Source organism: Peromyscus eremicus, chromosome 8b (assembly GCF_949786415.1).
Source record: "Peromyscus eremicus chromosome 8b, PerEre_H2_v1, whole genome shotgun sequence".
NCBI classification, from domain to species: Eukaryota; Metazoa; Chordata; class Mammalia; order Rodentia; family Cricetidae; genus Peromyscus; species Peromyscus eremicus.
In genome coordinates, this window is record NC_081424.1 from 4,759,583 (window position 1) to 4,775,934 (window position 16,352).

Sequence of the window (16,352 nt, forward strand, 5' to 3'; positions counted from 1 at the left end):
TTGAATTTCCTGTAGTAGGAAGCATAGATGAGAATGTATTTATAGCCTTACTAATATGGAGTAAGGGTTATCTTAGCAAACTTGGGGTGCTTAAACCCTGCACATTGCAAGAATTTTCAATACTGGCCATATATTTGAAAGATGGCTTCCAAATCTCTAAATAGCCTGAAGATGTGTCTTCATATATATTAGGCATGGGATCAACTCAGGTAGCTAATATGGAAATGCTGTTTATGGTAAATGCTGTTTTGTTCACCTGGAGTCCTGGGCTATCAACTTCACCTCTGATACTGAGTACTTAAGACCAACATTCAGGTGTTCTATGCTTGAAATTACCTGAAATAAAATACCAAGCCTTCAATGAACATTCTTGATTAGTAACTCTTGCCAACTGTTATTACACATTTTTGCTGAGAAAATGAAGCACTCTACCGGAGATTACCCTGGGAGAAGACAAATACCTTGGGTGGGGAGACAGATCAGTGGATATAATGCTTGTCATGCAAGTAGCAGGAACTGAATTTCATTTCCAGAACTCATGTAAAATCTGGGTGTTGCATACTAACCTAGCAGTGGAGATACCATGATCATGAAGGTGGCTTTCCCAGGGCGAGCTTGTCCACTGGACTCTGAATGTGGTGACCCCTGTCATTTCCCCAAATGCAGGAAACTCAACTGAATCATTTGTGGTAGTGGGAGACTGCATTTGTGCTCTCTCCTGGGGCTGTTGTTCATGCACTTGTAATCCAAGCCCTCCTACTGCAAGATTGGAGTTGGAAACACAACAGCAACTGGACAGGAATCGACAGAAATGTGCATCAAAAGAGACCTTTCCTCAAATGAGATGAAGGTGACGGCCATCATTCATGGTCCCTCTGACCTGTGTACATGTGCCATGGTATTCATGTGCCCCTGTTTGCATTCCTCAACATGCACGTACACACACACACACACACACACACACACACACACACACACACACACAAATATCAGAAAATAATTTTTAATTGAAAATTTAAAACATCTTTAAATTACACTGATCCACTCTATGCACACTTTCTTTTTAGCTATTTTTAGTCTGTGTCCTCACTATGTAGTAAACTATAGTCATGAGAACAGAATCTTAGGTTTTTAATCCTTATAAGAAATCATCAAAATTAGAAGTTGTTTGGGAGATTGCCAGCACAACATTATGGATATTTTCTTGAAGACTAAATGATCAATGGTTTATCGATAAATAAAATTACCATTCATGAACCTGCCAAGTTTCAGAATTTCCTAATAGAATCATTTAATCTTCAATTTGAATAGCTTCCTATATAACACAATACAAACACACACACACACACACACACACACACACACACACACACACACACACCTACATGGCCCATTATATTATTTTGAACAGAAATATTCTGTTCAATGTCAGTGCCAGATAAACAGTTAGTCTAGTAAATCACACTCTGCTCACTCTTCAGAACACTCACAGGAAATCACTTCCGTCCTTGCCTTTATTGGTTGGATGGATACCTGCACTTCTCCTCTTACATAGTTTGTTTGGGTTTGAAATGAGCTATCATAGTGTCTACAGGTGTCTGTAGTCATTCAAGACTCCTTTCTTCCTGCCCTCTCTCCATCTCTCCCTCCTCCCTTCTCTCCTCCCTCCCTCCCTCCCTCCTTCCTTCCTTCCTTCCTTTCTTTCTTCCTTCCTTCGTCTTTCCCTTCCTCATCATTCCATACTCTCATCATCCTCAGACAGTAGATATTTTCCAGGAGATTTCCTTAGTTACAAACTCTGTAAAACTCATCTAATCTAAAATGTTCTTGATTGTTGACCATGCTTCATGCAAAGTACAGTATTACATTGATAAGTTCTGGAAAATGTAGGAGGTAAGGAAAAATTCATCACTCTCTGGCATTGACAGTAACCACAGCAGGAAATGCAACACTGCTTCATCCAGTGGTTCACACTGCCCTGCAAGCCTAACACTGATGCATGTGACCTCTCATCCAGACAGTCAGGTTACTCTCTTACATGGCAACAGAACAAGGGTGCTTATCTTCACATGTTAATTCTTCTATAAGGGCAACTTATCACAAACTTGCAGAAATTATTTTTCTTAATTTTGGCATTAAAAAATAATATCTTCCTTAAGTAATAAGTAAGCTAACCCTGTTTGCTTAGGAAATTGAATATTTGTTTCAGTTGATAGTTTAAAAATATCATAATATCAAGGTCTTTTATTGGTTGAGTAAATAGCACTTTCTAAATGTGCTTTTCATTACCAAATGTTTGCCTGTTTTGACGATGTGACTGATGATCCCTAAAAACCTTCTCACATATATTCATAAACTGTTCAGTCATTTCTGTGCTGTTTGTAATAGCATTTACAGTTGTGTAGTAATGTTAAAATGTTTCTATGAAGCATGCCTTGCTAAAGTTTGAAATTTTTTTTCATTACTAAGTCAGATCCATAGTCTTTTCATTTTACATACCAACCACACTCATAAGTGGAAACTAGATGTAAAGCAAAAGATAACCAGACTACAACCCACAGCTCCAGAGAAGCTAGATAACAAGGAGGACCCTAAGAGGGACTCATGGATTGCCCTGAAAAGGGGAAATAGTTGAGATCTCCATGAGTAAACTGGGGGTGAGGGGGGCAATAGAGGGTAGGGGGTGGGAGATGAGAAGATAAGTTTGAAATTTAACAATTTACCAAATGAGATAAAAACATATGCTTGTAACAGAGAAAACAAATGACTAAAATGACTTAAATGTACATAGTTAACAATAATTTTAAGACATTTATATATAAATAGAAATCATCACAATATTATGATCAAATTGCTACACAACCACATTTGGCACTTTGTGGAAATGTACAAGTCATCTTTGTTTGACTCCTCAGGCCATGGTTATCCCTCCATTTAGAATTGCCACTAAGTGAATCATGAGGCAAAGCCCATAACTCAATTGAATGCTTTAAATGAAATCTTTCTACCTTGAAAACAAAGCAACTTATGGTAGCAAAAGCACCTGTTAATTAAGGATATTTACCTTGTATTTATCAATATGACCCTGAACACTCGCTATAATGTTGTGAATTCTTGTTTCCACAAATTAATGCAAGAAAATATGAATATATTTCTAACATGTGTTTAGGTAGCCAAGTACCATATTACTCAGAAGACGGTTAGAGCCTCCTTTTACATTTTACTTGACAGTGATTTGCAGAAGTACAGAGGGATAGATGTGGGAGCCCACAGAGGTTTCCTAGGGAGATCTGAGCTTGCTTTACCCAGCAAGGCTACATAAGGGGATGGATTGACCACGTGTATGAATACCAGGTGTTTGGAAGGGTCTGCACTTGCCTGTTCTAGGGGGAGGTCTTCTGCTCCACCATTTGGCATTCCTTTAAAAAGCCCTTTAGAAGAGACAGAGGGGCAGGTGGATAAAGATCCAGGCCCTCTCGAGGCTATTCTGAGTTTCTATCTGTCTTTCTCCCCTCCATATTTTTATCTAAATCTCTTATCCCTCACTCCTCAGGAGTACCCTGGGGAAAAAAGTGGGAGCAGGTCTCCCACAGATAGAGTAGAAATGTATCAAAAGGTCATAATCACCATGGTCATACAAATGAAATCACGAGGAGGTAGAGTCTCATATCTTCTAGGATACCTGTTTTCAAACAGTCAAAATACATCAAATGTAGGGGACAGAAAGTATATTGGTAGAAGAAATATAAGATGGTGCAGCCATTATGGAAAGTAATACAAAGATTCCTAGAGAAACTACAAATAAAACAAATGATTCAGTAATCCAACTTGAAGGTAGAATTCACTTCACTTTCATGTTCATTGCTGAGTTATAATAGCTAAGATATAGAAGCAATGTAAATATCTATTGATGGATAAGTAAAAAAATTATAATATATAAAATATATAGAAATAATAGAGTAATATAGAACAATATTCACTCCTAAAGGTGAGCTTATCACTTACAACAACGTGGATGAATAAATATTTAGGCTATCAGGAAATAATTCAGAAACAAGAAAGGAAAAAAGAGAGTGAAGGAGAAAGGTGATAAACAAGCTATATGACATCCCTTGCGACAGACAGATATAAAACCAGTGAAGAGACAAGCCTTTGTACATGTATGTGAGGGATTATCTACATTAGGTTAATGGAGCTAGAAAGAGGAACTGGAAACATGGTCAGCACCATAGCACTATGTGGAGTCCCAGGATGAAAGACACAGAGGAAGCAGGCTGAGGCCAAGTGCTTATCTGTTTCCCTCTGGATGGCATGTGAGTAGTTGCCTCAGGTTCCCTCCATCACGGCTTCCTACTGTCTATACCAGGAACTATGAATTAAAATTCAGAAGTCAGTTTTTGTCAGGTATTATTTTGCAACAATTAGACAAGTAATTAACGCATGTGTGCTAACAAAAATAAATAAATAAAACACAGTGAAGCACAGGGCAGAAGACTAATCATCACTGGTTTGGGGTGGGTCACATGGGTGAAACGGTGTCAGAAGTCTAAACTCAGAATTACAGGATGATAGGTTCTGGAGATCATGAATACTTGAATTTTACTAATAGAATAATTATTAAATTATTACACAGATGAGGGCAGGAGTCACAGAAAGTTGGGAAGGGACTCCAAAACAAATTGTTTTGATTTTTGTACATGACTAGAAGAAAGAACTATCCTTTCTCTGTCCAGCTGACTTAGTGACTTGTTCAGTTGATGTAAAGAGACATCATGACCAAGGCAGTTCTTGTGCAGAAAAACATTTAACTGGGGACTTTCTTACAGGTTCAGAGGCTTAGTCCGTTATCATCATGGCAGGGGACACGTGGCACACACTGTGCTGGAGCAGTAGCTGAGAGCTACATTCTGATCCAGAGAGACAGAGAGACAGAGAGAGAGAGACAAGAGTGAGCCTGGCCTGGGCTTCAGCCGTGCCTTCAGCCTGGGCTTGGTGTGGTCTTTTGAAATCTTAAAGCTCATACTCAGTGAATATTTCCTCCAACACGGCCATACCTATATAGGCCTATGGGGACCATTCCTATTCAAACCACCACACTGTCCCAGGGACCAGGAGAGCCAGACGGGAGTTCTTCCTTGTCATCTTTTCCTTAGTAAGTACATATGTTTGCTGTTTAGATATGGGGTGTGACCAAACTCCACTCCATACACTGGTAAATAATTTTGGAATAGAACTTCTAGATTTTCATAGTAAAATGTGTTGTATCTATTATCCAATTCCAGCCTATCTCTCAGTGATTTTAAGGGCTCAACTCCTGAGAAAAGAATTATCACAATAGTCTTGGAGGCCACTGAGAACGGGTATTAGTGCTCTGTTGGGACCTATTAAGAGAAAGATATTTCATTGTGATCAAAATAAGAGAATCTACCTACTGTCCTGCCTTCAGACATGACATTCTGATCTACTGGCATAGAGACTAAAACAGTACATACTATTATCTCCTCCCTCAAGAGTTAATCTAAATGGTTTTGTCAATATACTGACCAGGAGTCCACACAGGAAATTTGATTCACCTGAAGATATGCCTCAGAAAGGGGAGGAATAATAATTACCCCATTAACAAGATAATGGACTTATCCTTCCAGAAGCTACCCCATCAGTGCAGTCACTTGCAAAGCCTCCACCAATAGCTCAGCAAACCTGTCCATTTCTGAGTTACCCAGAAGTATAATATTTTCTTTACTTTTTTTCTATCTCCTTTTCAGAGATTCACATACAATATTTGCATTTGCCTAATTTTATTTGACGATTGTGCGTCAATAAAGCTAATAAAAAGAATAGTTATAGTTATCTTAAAAAATCTTCCTTCAATAAATCACTCCAATAATTATTAAAAAGTTATGTTGTTACGGGGAGTCTACCAGAGAAGACCACTCAGACATAATTCATAGCCAACCAAAAGTCTTCTAGTGGGCTTGGACTACACTCAGGCAAGGATTAAGACCCCGTTGTACCCTGCCGTGTTTAGAACAAGGGAGCTTTTAAAGCAAAATCCACATCCTGTTATCTCACTCTGCAGCCCCAGGGGAGCTTTCACATAACCAGCCAGTTCAGGAGAGCTAAGAACAGCAGTTAGCTGGAGGGGGAGAGCCTTGTGTCAGGCAGTTTAATAGAGAGAAGCTGAGTTAGCTGGGCCATCTTGACCTTGGGTTCATAGACCAGAGTTGGGTAATTTTTCACAGGATTTCCATCAAGGAGATCAAGTTCTAGTCAAGCCTAAAATGGCCTCAGCCAGAAAAACAGATGTAAGAATCTCTGCCCTGTGTTGCCCTGTCACACCATGGAAGAAATGAATTAGCAGTCATATATGGAAGAAGGGTTGACTTATTCCACATAGAAGGAAGTTAATTAAGGGGAAACAGCCTTGGCTTAATGCCAGAGGTTTTTTTTTCAATCCAGAACTGGACCTTCCTCATTTGTATGGCATTGTGTCCTTCATCAAATTAGTTATCATTTTGATTCGGTTTGATTAGAGGAATGTTTCATTTTGCTGTTGTTTATTGATTCCTTGTTATGATGCTGCTGGGGACTGACCTGAGAACATCAAGTGCTAGGTAAATATTCTGTCACTGAGCTATATCCCAGCATTTATATTTCACTTTCTGTTTTCTATGATTTTTGTGGTGGTTTGAATAGGAATGTCCCCCATAGGGTCATAGATTTGAATGCTTGGTCACCAGAGAGTGGCATTATTTGAAAGAATTAGGATGTGTGGTCTGGTTGAGAAAGTATGTCACTGGGGTGGACTTTGGGGTTTCAAGGGCCCAGGCCAGGCCCAGAGGCTCTTGCTCTCCTTGCTCCCTCTCCCTGCAGATCCAGATGTAGAACAGTCAGCTACTTCTACAGCACCATGCCTGCTGCATGCTGCCATGCATGCCAGGATAAAAGTGGACTAAACCTCTGGAACTGTAAGCAAGCCCCAATTAAATTCTTAAGTGCTGTGGATATCACTCTGTATAAATAAAATGCTGATTGACCAGTAGCCAGGCAGGAAGTATAGGCGGGACAAGCAGGGAAGAGAAATCTGGGAACAGGAGGGCTGAGGCAGAGACACTGCCAGCCACTGCCATGAAAAGCAAGATAAGATGTAAGGTACCGGTAAGCCACAAGCCATGTGACAACTTATAGACTAATAGATATGGGTTAATTTAAGATAGAAAAACTAGATAGCAAAAAGCCTGAGCCATTAGGCCAAATAGTTTAAATAATATAAGAGTCTGTGTATTTACTTTGTAAGTGGGCTGCAGGACTGCCGGGGTTTGGCAGAAGCTGGAGAGAAACTCTCCAGCTACACTTTCCTTCATAAGTATTACCATGGGCATGGTGTCTCTTCACAGCAATGCAACACTTAGTAGAACACATCTCATTTTGAGACAGACTGTTCTAGCTAGAGTTTTCCTGCCTGGCCCACAGTCAGGACAAATCTCTCTCACCTGCCAGTCCCACAGCCGCTCAGACCTGACCAAGTAAACACAGAGACTTATATTGGTTACAAACTGTATGGCCAGGGCAGGCTTCTTGCTAACTGTTCTTACAGCTTAAATTAATCCATTTCCATTAATCTATACCTTGCCACATGGCTCGTGGCTTACCGGCATCTTCACATGCTGTTTCTCATCATGGTGGCTGGCAGTGTCTCTCTGACTCAGCCTTCCACTTCCCAGCTTTATTCTACTCCTTGTCCCGCCTATACTTCCTGCCTAGCCACTGGCCAATCAGTGATTTATTTATTGACCAATCAGCAACACACTTGACAAACAGAACATCCCACAGCAGACTGTAATGATTTTAACAGCTAGTATTTCAAAAGAGAGGCAACTAAAAGAAGTATCTTAATAATAATGAATTATAAAAAATAACTTCAACTTTCACAGAACTCAAAAAACATTTAACTCATATTAAATAAAAGGTTTATAAAAAACCTGGCACATCTAAAAAAACCATTAAACTTGCTTTACTTAGTTTAATTAAAGTGTGAGTTCTCTTCAGGCACACTTTAGATCCTCTTTTATTATTTTTGACTTGTTTTGAGCATGAATCATAAGTTTCATTTGACCTTTTAGGAAAACTATTCGTGTATATTCCTCAGAAGAGGAATCTGTGCTCTGCACTAATTGTGTGAGGACAGGCCAGGTGGCAGATTACTTAGCATCTCGCCTTTCACCTCCAGAGACTAGGATTTAAGTGTGGCTTAACAGAAATACCCAGGAGTGATGCGTGTGCTTTTTGAGGCCTTGAAATTGGGCTTAAGCAGCAATCACTTGCAGCTGCAGAGATGTTCTTTCCAAAGACATCAGAAATGTCACAGGACAAGACCCGGGGATTTCAATAAAGACATAAAGGCCACCCAGACAACCCAAGTGGGACAAAGCTTATCAAAATAATGAACCTACAGGTCTGGAACTCTACTGGTCAATGAGAAAAGCCAAATGGGTTTGGTAGGGAAAAAAAAAAAAAAGAAGAAAGGAAGAAAAATGAATAGTCTCCAACAGATAAGCTTAAGCAGTTACAGCATCCCTAAAGGCATGCAAATGAGATTGCTAAAGGAAAAAAAAAAAAAAAACCCAAACAAAAAACAAATCCTGTAGCTTACTCGCGCCCTCTAGTGTTCTTTCCCTTCCGCTTTATATGCGGAGTGTGAGTCTTTACATACATTTTAAAGAGAATAAGGAGGGTTTTAAACAACTACATTCTAGAGTTACCAAAAACCCATGAAAAAGAAATGGAAGGTTTATATTTTAAAGTCAGGTTAGCATCCTGAATAGTACAGCTGAATCAAAGCTGATAATGTCATTACGCGTATTGGTGTCAGTAGTTCCTGACATCAGTGGCAAATTAAAGAAAAACTGACAGAAAAACGACAGCATCTTTCTTTCCCTCCCATGCTTCGGCACAACAGACTTCTCCCTGAAAAATGTTTTGCTTCACAGTCCCTATGTTTTGCATCCTAATTTTATCCCGTGCCAACAAAACAGATTGTTTGCTAATTGATATCATAAAGCAAGACAGCCCAGTGAAGGATGATAATTCCTACTCCAGCCAGCGGCAGCTGATGGGGAGCTTGATAGAAATGCTGTCATTTCCAACAGACTGCCTACCATCGACTTTCCACTGTAAATATAGAGATGTGACAGGAGCCTCATCCACCCACCTTCAGTTTTAGAAATAAAATAAGTCAGCTGCAATATTCCTGCCCCCCCCCCCTAGTTTTGCTACCAGCATTTTCTTTTTTCTAAAGTAGGAACACCATTTAATCTTTGTCCTTTGTTGGACACGATAACCAATTTCTTTTGTCCACAGCCATATGCAAGCTTATGAAGAATTTGTGTATTCATCCATCTCTAGAAGAGAATAAAATAACCAGAGTATGAACTATTACCCCATTAAACATTTGTAAAACACCAGAAAAGTATAACATAATTGTAAATTTACTTGGCATACTTGTAAATGCTACTACAGCTCTTTGAAAAGTGAGGACCATTTTCACAGTGTTCTCCCTCTTTCTGAGCAAAATCCTATTCCTTAGTGGGCTCAGCTTGTCCACCGAGAGAAGCATGGGAAACACAAAGCACTTTGTGTAAGTGGGAACTACCGTCATCAAGCATTCACAGATATCCAGCGAGTGCACACAGAACAATTCGAGGGTAAGTGATAAACACCGGCAGTGGTGGGGCCGGCGGCACCCCAGCTTAGCTCTCAGGAGGAGAGTCACACCAAGGGACAAGGCACCACAAATCACAGTTTGTCCTAACCGTTTTGCTTGTTCCAAAGGAAATTTAAGCCAGGCGGTGGTGGCACCCATCTTTAATCCCAGCACTCAGGAGGCAGAAACAGGTGGGTCTCTGCATTCTAGGTTGGAGTGAGATCCAGGACAGTCAGGGCTACACAGAGAAACCCTGTCTCAAAACAAAAACAAACAACAAATGAAAACAAAAAAAAAAAAAAAGAAAATATTAATTATTATGGCTTTAAAAACTCATTTTTTCAGATATTTTTACCCCATTAAATAATTTTTCCCTGATTCTCCATTTTACTTTTTGCCAAGCTTAAAAAAAAAAAAAAAGAGTAAAAATTGACTCTGAAACGTTAAATGGGCAAACAGGCATATTTCTCTCAATACAGAATACAGAATCTACCCTTAAGCACTTGTGTGTGGTGTGTGTGTGTGTGTGTGTGTGTGTGTGTGTGTGTGTGTGTGATGAACATAGAAAGGAAACCTTCAGAAGGGAGGAAAAAAGTTTAAACTATGGAGAGAGTAATAGAATAAAAGCGACTTAAATGCAGAAAGGAGGACTCTGGGTGGAGGAAGGTGTGTCCTCATTTTCTCCCGTTGCTGTGACCAACAGCATGATCAAAGATGAACGTGGGGAGGAGAGGGCTGACGCGGCTGACACCAGCTGCAGTCCATCATCAAAGGGACCTAAGGACAGAATCTGAAGCAGAGAGCAATGGAGGAATGCTGCTGACGACCTTTCTAACCCTGGCTTGCTGAGCTAGCTTTTTTTTTTTTTTTTTTTTTGGTTTTTTTTTTTTTCTCTGTGTAGCTTTGCGCCTTTCCTGGAACTCGCTTTGGAGACCAGGCTGGCCTCGAACTCACAGAGATCCGCCTGGCTCTGCCTCCCGAGTGCTGGGATTAAAGGCGTGCGCCACCACCGCCCGGCCCTTTTGGCAAGGAATGGCACCACCCGCAGTGGTCTGGGCCCTCCCTAAACAATCATCAACCAAGAACATTCCCACAGGCTAATCTCGTGGGTGTAATCAATTGTTCAGCTGAGGTTTGCTCTTCCCAGGTACATCAAGTTGGCAACCAAGATTAGCCAACAAGGAGGAGGACCAGCAGGAGTGGGGCTGGGAATTCAAGGCCAAAGGACGAGGACGATGGCTGAAAACAACGTGGTAACATGAATCTTAAAAGGTCTTATTAATAAAAGCAAACCTGGAGCCAGGTATAGGGATGACGCTGAAAGATCGCAGAAACAGAACAAGCCACAGCTAATGTTGCCTCGCCAATTCCTCAGCTGATCTTGTTTCCTCAGACTGGAAGCCTCTAAGTCCTCATCCGAATGAATCTCAACTGAACTACTGCTAAAAGCCTAAAAGCTTAACGGGACTGTAGTTCCTGGTCCTACGCCTTATATACCTTTCTGCTTCCTGCCATCACTTCCTGTGATTAAAAGTGTGTGTCACCATGCCTGGCTGTTTCCAGTGTGGCTTTGAACTCACCGAGATCCAGACAGATCTCTGCCTCCTGAATGCTAGGATTAAAGGCATGTGCTACCACTGCCTAACCTCTATGTTTAATATAGTGGTTATTCTGTTCTCTGATTCCCAGATTAGTTTATTGGGGTGCACAATATATCAACCACACAACATGATGATATATATGTATAAAATGTCATAATAACATCTATTGCTTTGTATGGTAACTTAAAAATTAATTTAGAAGAAAAATTCAAGGTAGAAGAGAATGAAAAAGATTACACCCTCCTACACTTTCTTTCATCATTTAGCAATCAAGGAAATTGAGGCACAGAGATGTGGAATCACATGTGCTTAAAACGAAACAGCAACTTTGTAGCAAAGAGTAAAATAAAATAAATGTCTACTGGACTGTGAGTAGATTTTAAAGATAGCTATTTTTTGCATACAAAACAAAATCTTTTCAAAGGGCCTTTTAAAAATGTTTAATTTTCTACCCTTTGAAGCTTAAGTTTCAACAATTTAATTCTTAAAATGGGCAAAGGAGTGGGGCTGAGCCAGGGGAATAAACTGCAGAATGGTCTGAAATCCCATCAGAGTTGAAAGCAAATTGTTTTGCAGTCTGAAGTTAATCCTGAAGTAGTATTTGATGGACTTTTAATTAAACAACAAACATCTATACAATTGTGAGACTGTCGATTTCTATTCTCAACACTCTAATTTGAAAACCATTAATTGATAAAATCAAGGGGTTTTGTTAAATTATGAATAACTACATACCTGCACTATCTCTTCACTTTAAAGTTCTCTATTTTTCCTCTAAATTTATATAAGAACTTTTTCATTATCATTTATTGTCATTAATAAATACAGTTTAATATACAGCAAAGTACTTTTATGGTTTAGTCTATTCCCATTTGATGTCTGCAATATGGAGAATAGCACCTGGGACTTAGGCCTGAGTTCAAACCTTTTCCTTCTCCCACCTTCTGAAGGGCACAGTGAACATAAAAGCATCCAAAACCAGTACATGGTCTATAAGCAAAAAGCAAGGAAGCACTGAGTTCAAAGCCGTCAACAGCTAATTTTGTTTTACGTTCAAATTTATAATCCATGGGACTCCCTTTCCCCCTCTCTAGTGAGCATCCGTGCCCCTGTGCCGTCTGCCACTGTTTGGGATCATGTCTCCCTTAGTTATCCTTTAATTGGCTTGACCTATGGGATGGATGGCTTGCAACCAACTAATTACATAAACCCAGGCCAGGCTTTATAAATTCTACCAAAGACAGCTCTTCTGAGAGAATAAAAAGAAAGGAACACTTCAGCCCCAATTTCAAACTTCTTCAAGCATTTCATCTGCCCAAAATATTCAATTTTCTAGTGTGTGAAAATTTACAATGATGTGCTTTCTTATTAGAATTTACTTCCTTTTCTATGTTGTTAGCATATAATGAAGATTTTAGATTATACTAAAGTATAGAGAATACAATTTAAATTCAACGTTCATAAGGAGAGTTAGGCAATTAATTTTAGTTTACAAGTTTTAATTTAAGCAATTCTAATGGAGAAAATAATGATGGATAGCAAGAGTTTCTCAAAACACTGGCAAGGTAAAAAATACTGGGACAATAAAGTTTACAAATAAAACCCATTGTATAATTCTATAAATATACATTACTACAAAGACATAAAAGATATAAAATAGCATATATATATATACATATATATACATACATACATACACATTTATGTGTGTGTGTGTGTGTGTGTGTGTGTGTGTGTGTGTGTGTTGATCAACACCAGACAAGAAATATGAATATCTGGCTAAATATGTATCATATTTACCTTGTCAAAATTTCAAATATTTTCTTTATCCAATAGTTCTGTCTTTGGAAAGATTAGAATTGCTGTGGGATATAAAGTTACAAAATTAACAGCACTGCACTGCATGAAGCATTCAAAGTTACCACCATAATTTTTACGAGCACCAAATTTGTGGTGTTGCCTATGGAAGCTTGAATCTTTGAGCAAAGTTTTGTAAGTCACATAGACAATGGACATGGACACTTAGGTGTTTCCCAAAGCACTATTATGCTGAAAGATTTGATAACTGAGTTAACATGTGGTATATTGTAGCCTGTACGTAGTTCTTACATTTTGATGATAATAATAAAGTTACTTTTCTCCAAATGAAAAACTTACAAATACTTTTCTACTTATAAGCATTAATTAAAATGTTGGCAAATGTTTTTGTCAGGCTAGCTTCTTCATGATTGTGAGGAACATGGTAAGGCCAGTGTATTCCATGATTATGGGACAACTGTCACACTTCTTCGGGTGTGAAGTAAATTCCTTGGTCAGAAGCAATACTCTATGGAATAATGATAGTAGATAAGGTATTCTGTAAGTCCACAGATGGTGATTTTGGCAGGACCATTATGTGCAGGAAAGGCAAATCCATGAGCAGAATGAGTATCTACTCCAATAAGGACCAAGTGTGTCCTTAAAGGTATTTTGGTCACCCATACCCATGTCTGGGGATCAGTGTTGTTCTCTGCCATTGACAGATCTGGCACTCAGTGGTAGCTGTATCCCAGTGAGTAGAAGTCAATGTTGTGGAGCACATTGATAAACCCCATCCCTGCTACCATGGCCACTTTGTTTATGGTCCCATTGGGCAGTGGCAGAAATGGCTGTGGGAAGAGGTTGACTGTCCTCAGAATGGGTCATTCTATCTACTTGATTATTGAATGTCTCCTCAGCTGAAGTACCTTTGATGAGAACTTGTATGGGACACAAGTATCTTCACATGCTTTGTCAATTTGGAGAGATTTATCCACATTTCCCAAATGTCTTTCTCACCAATTTTTCAGTCATGCTCTTTCAAAGTATCGGACCATCCAGTCAATGCATTGGCTACAGACCATGAATACGTGAACAATCTCACACCCGGCTATTTCTAATAAAATGTATGACCATGTATGCTGCTCAAAGTTCTGCTGACTATGAACATTTCCCTTTGCTAGTATCCTTTATGGTTGTCCCAGAAAGGAGTTATAATGTTGGAGCTGTCCACTTCTGGGTGTTGCTTGTATGATGTGCAGAACCTAAGTAAACCAGACTCTAGGCTTCTCTTTCTCAGTCAACTGAACATAGGACACATTCCATGAGGCTATAGGTTCATGCCCAGCAGCAGACTGCTCTGTAACTAAAGTAGAAACCAGAGGCATTTGGATAGCTTCTTCATGTAACTTGCTTGTGCCTTCAGGACCTGCTTGGGCCTGATCACATGTACATCACTTCCATTTGATAAATCATTGCAGCTGTGTATGCCCTACTTTATGACTTGGCCGGTCAGATAACACTCAGCTCATGATTGGCAGCTCAGATAGCATGATGACTTGATAGCCCATTGTCAAGCATTCATTTTTCACCAAGGCCCAAATGCACACCAAGAGCTATCTTTTAAGAGGAGAGTAGTTGTCTGGAAATGATGGTAGAGCCTTGCTCAAAAATCCCAAAGGTCTCTTCGGTGATTCACCTATATAGGCCTGTAAAAGGCTGCAAATAGCATCCCTATCTGCCACTGCTACTCCAAATACCGTAGGGTCTGCTGGATCATATGGTCAAAGTTGTAGAGCAGCCTGCTCAAATCCCTGGACCTATTGAAGAGCTTTCTCCTATTCCAGGGTCCATACAACTTTGCTAGTAGTTTTCCTAATCATGTGGTATGTGAGGACAGATTAAAAAAGACAAGTAAGGAATTTGATATCTCTACAATCCAGATAGGGCCACTAAGTGTTATGTTTCTTTCTTGGTGGTAGGAGGGGCCAGGTAGAATAACTTATCCTTCACATTAGAAGGAATATCAATGGATACCACATACCACTAACTCCTAAGAATTTCACTGAAGTAGAAGGACCTTGAATTTTGTTTGGATTTATTTCCCATCTTCTAATGTGCATATGTGTTACCAATGAATCCAAAGTTGTTGCCACCTCATGCTCACTTGGTCCAATCAGCATAATGTCATCAATATAGTGCATCAGTGTAATATTTTGTAGAAGATACAGATAATCAAGATCCCTTTGAGCTAAGTTATGCACAGGGCTGGAGAGTTAATATATCCTTGAAGTGAACTGCAAAGGTATACTACTGGCTTTGCCAACTGAAAGCAAATTACTTCTGGTGGTCCTTCTGGAAAGGTAACAAGAAAAAGGCATTTGCTAGATCAGTAGCTGTATACCACGAACCAGGAGATGTGCTTATCTGTTCAAGTAAGAACACCACATCTGATAGAACAGCTGAATTGGACTCACTACTTGATTGAGTTTGATAGCCAACCGTAATTCTCGACAATCCACCTGTCTTCTGCACTGATGAGATAGGAGAGTTAAAGGCAGATGTGGATGGAACCACAACCCCTGCATTGTTTCAAGTCTTTAATGGTGTCTCTATTTCTGAAGTTCCTCTAGGGATTCCATATTGTATTTTATTCACTATTTTCTTTGACAGAGACAACTCTAAAGAGACACAAGCTTGGCACTCATTATCATTTCATGTTGTGCTCACTGTGATCTTGTGAATAATAGGGACCACTTTTTTTTTTGAGACAGGGTTTCTCTGTGTAGCTTTGTGCCTTTCCTGGAACTCACTCTGTAGCCCAAGCTGGCCTTGAACTCACAGAGATTCACCTGCCTCTCTCTGCCTCCTGAGTGCTGAGATTAAAGGTGTGCACCACCACTGCTTGGAGGAACTACTTTTCTTGCATCAGCCAGCAAACTGTGTTCAGAAGCAATGTAACGGCAACGCCTGCGTTACCATCACCCGTTTACCATGTCCGAGCAAGGGGCTGCGGATTAAAAAATAAGGGACAAGAGACAGCAAGTCATTCGCCACGGCTGAATGCAGAATGCCAGACGAATGCCGTTTATTGAAAGAGGGAGGAAACCTTAAATACAGGCTTACAGCACAATGGCGGATCCCCAGAGGGCAGAAGTTCGCTAAATTTTTGCATCTAAGTTGTTTACACCAAATGCAGGATACAGGAACAAAGAACCCCGGTAGAACGTCAGGTGAGAAGGAAACCGGCA

General features: G+C 39.8%; 1 non-coding gene across 1 annotated transcript; it reads left to right on the forward strand.

The window, feature by feature from the left end:
• Positions 1-558: 558 nt before the first annotated feature.
• LOC131918906 (U1 spliceosomal RNA) lies at positions 559-721 on the forward strand. Its single transcript, XR_009381130.1, has one exon. It is a non-coding gene; the product is annotated as a U1 spliceosomal RNA (small nuclear RNA).
• The last annotated feature ends 15,631 nt before the right edge of the window (positions 722-16,352 follow it).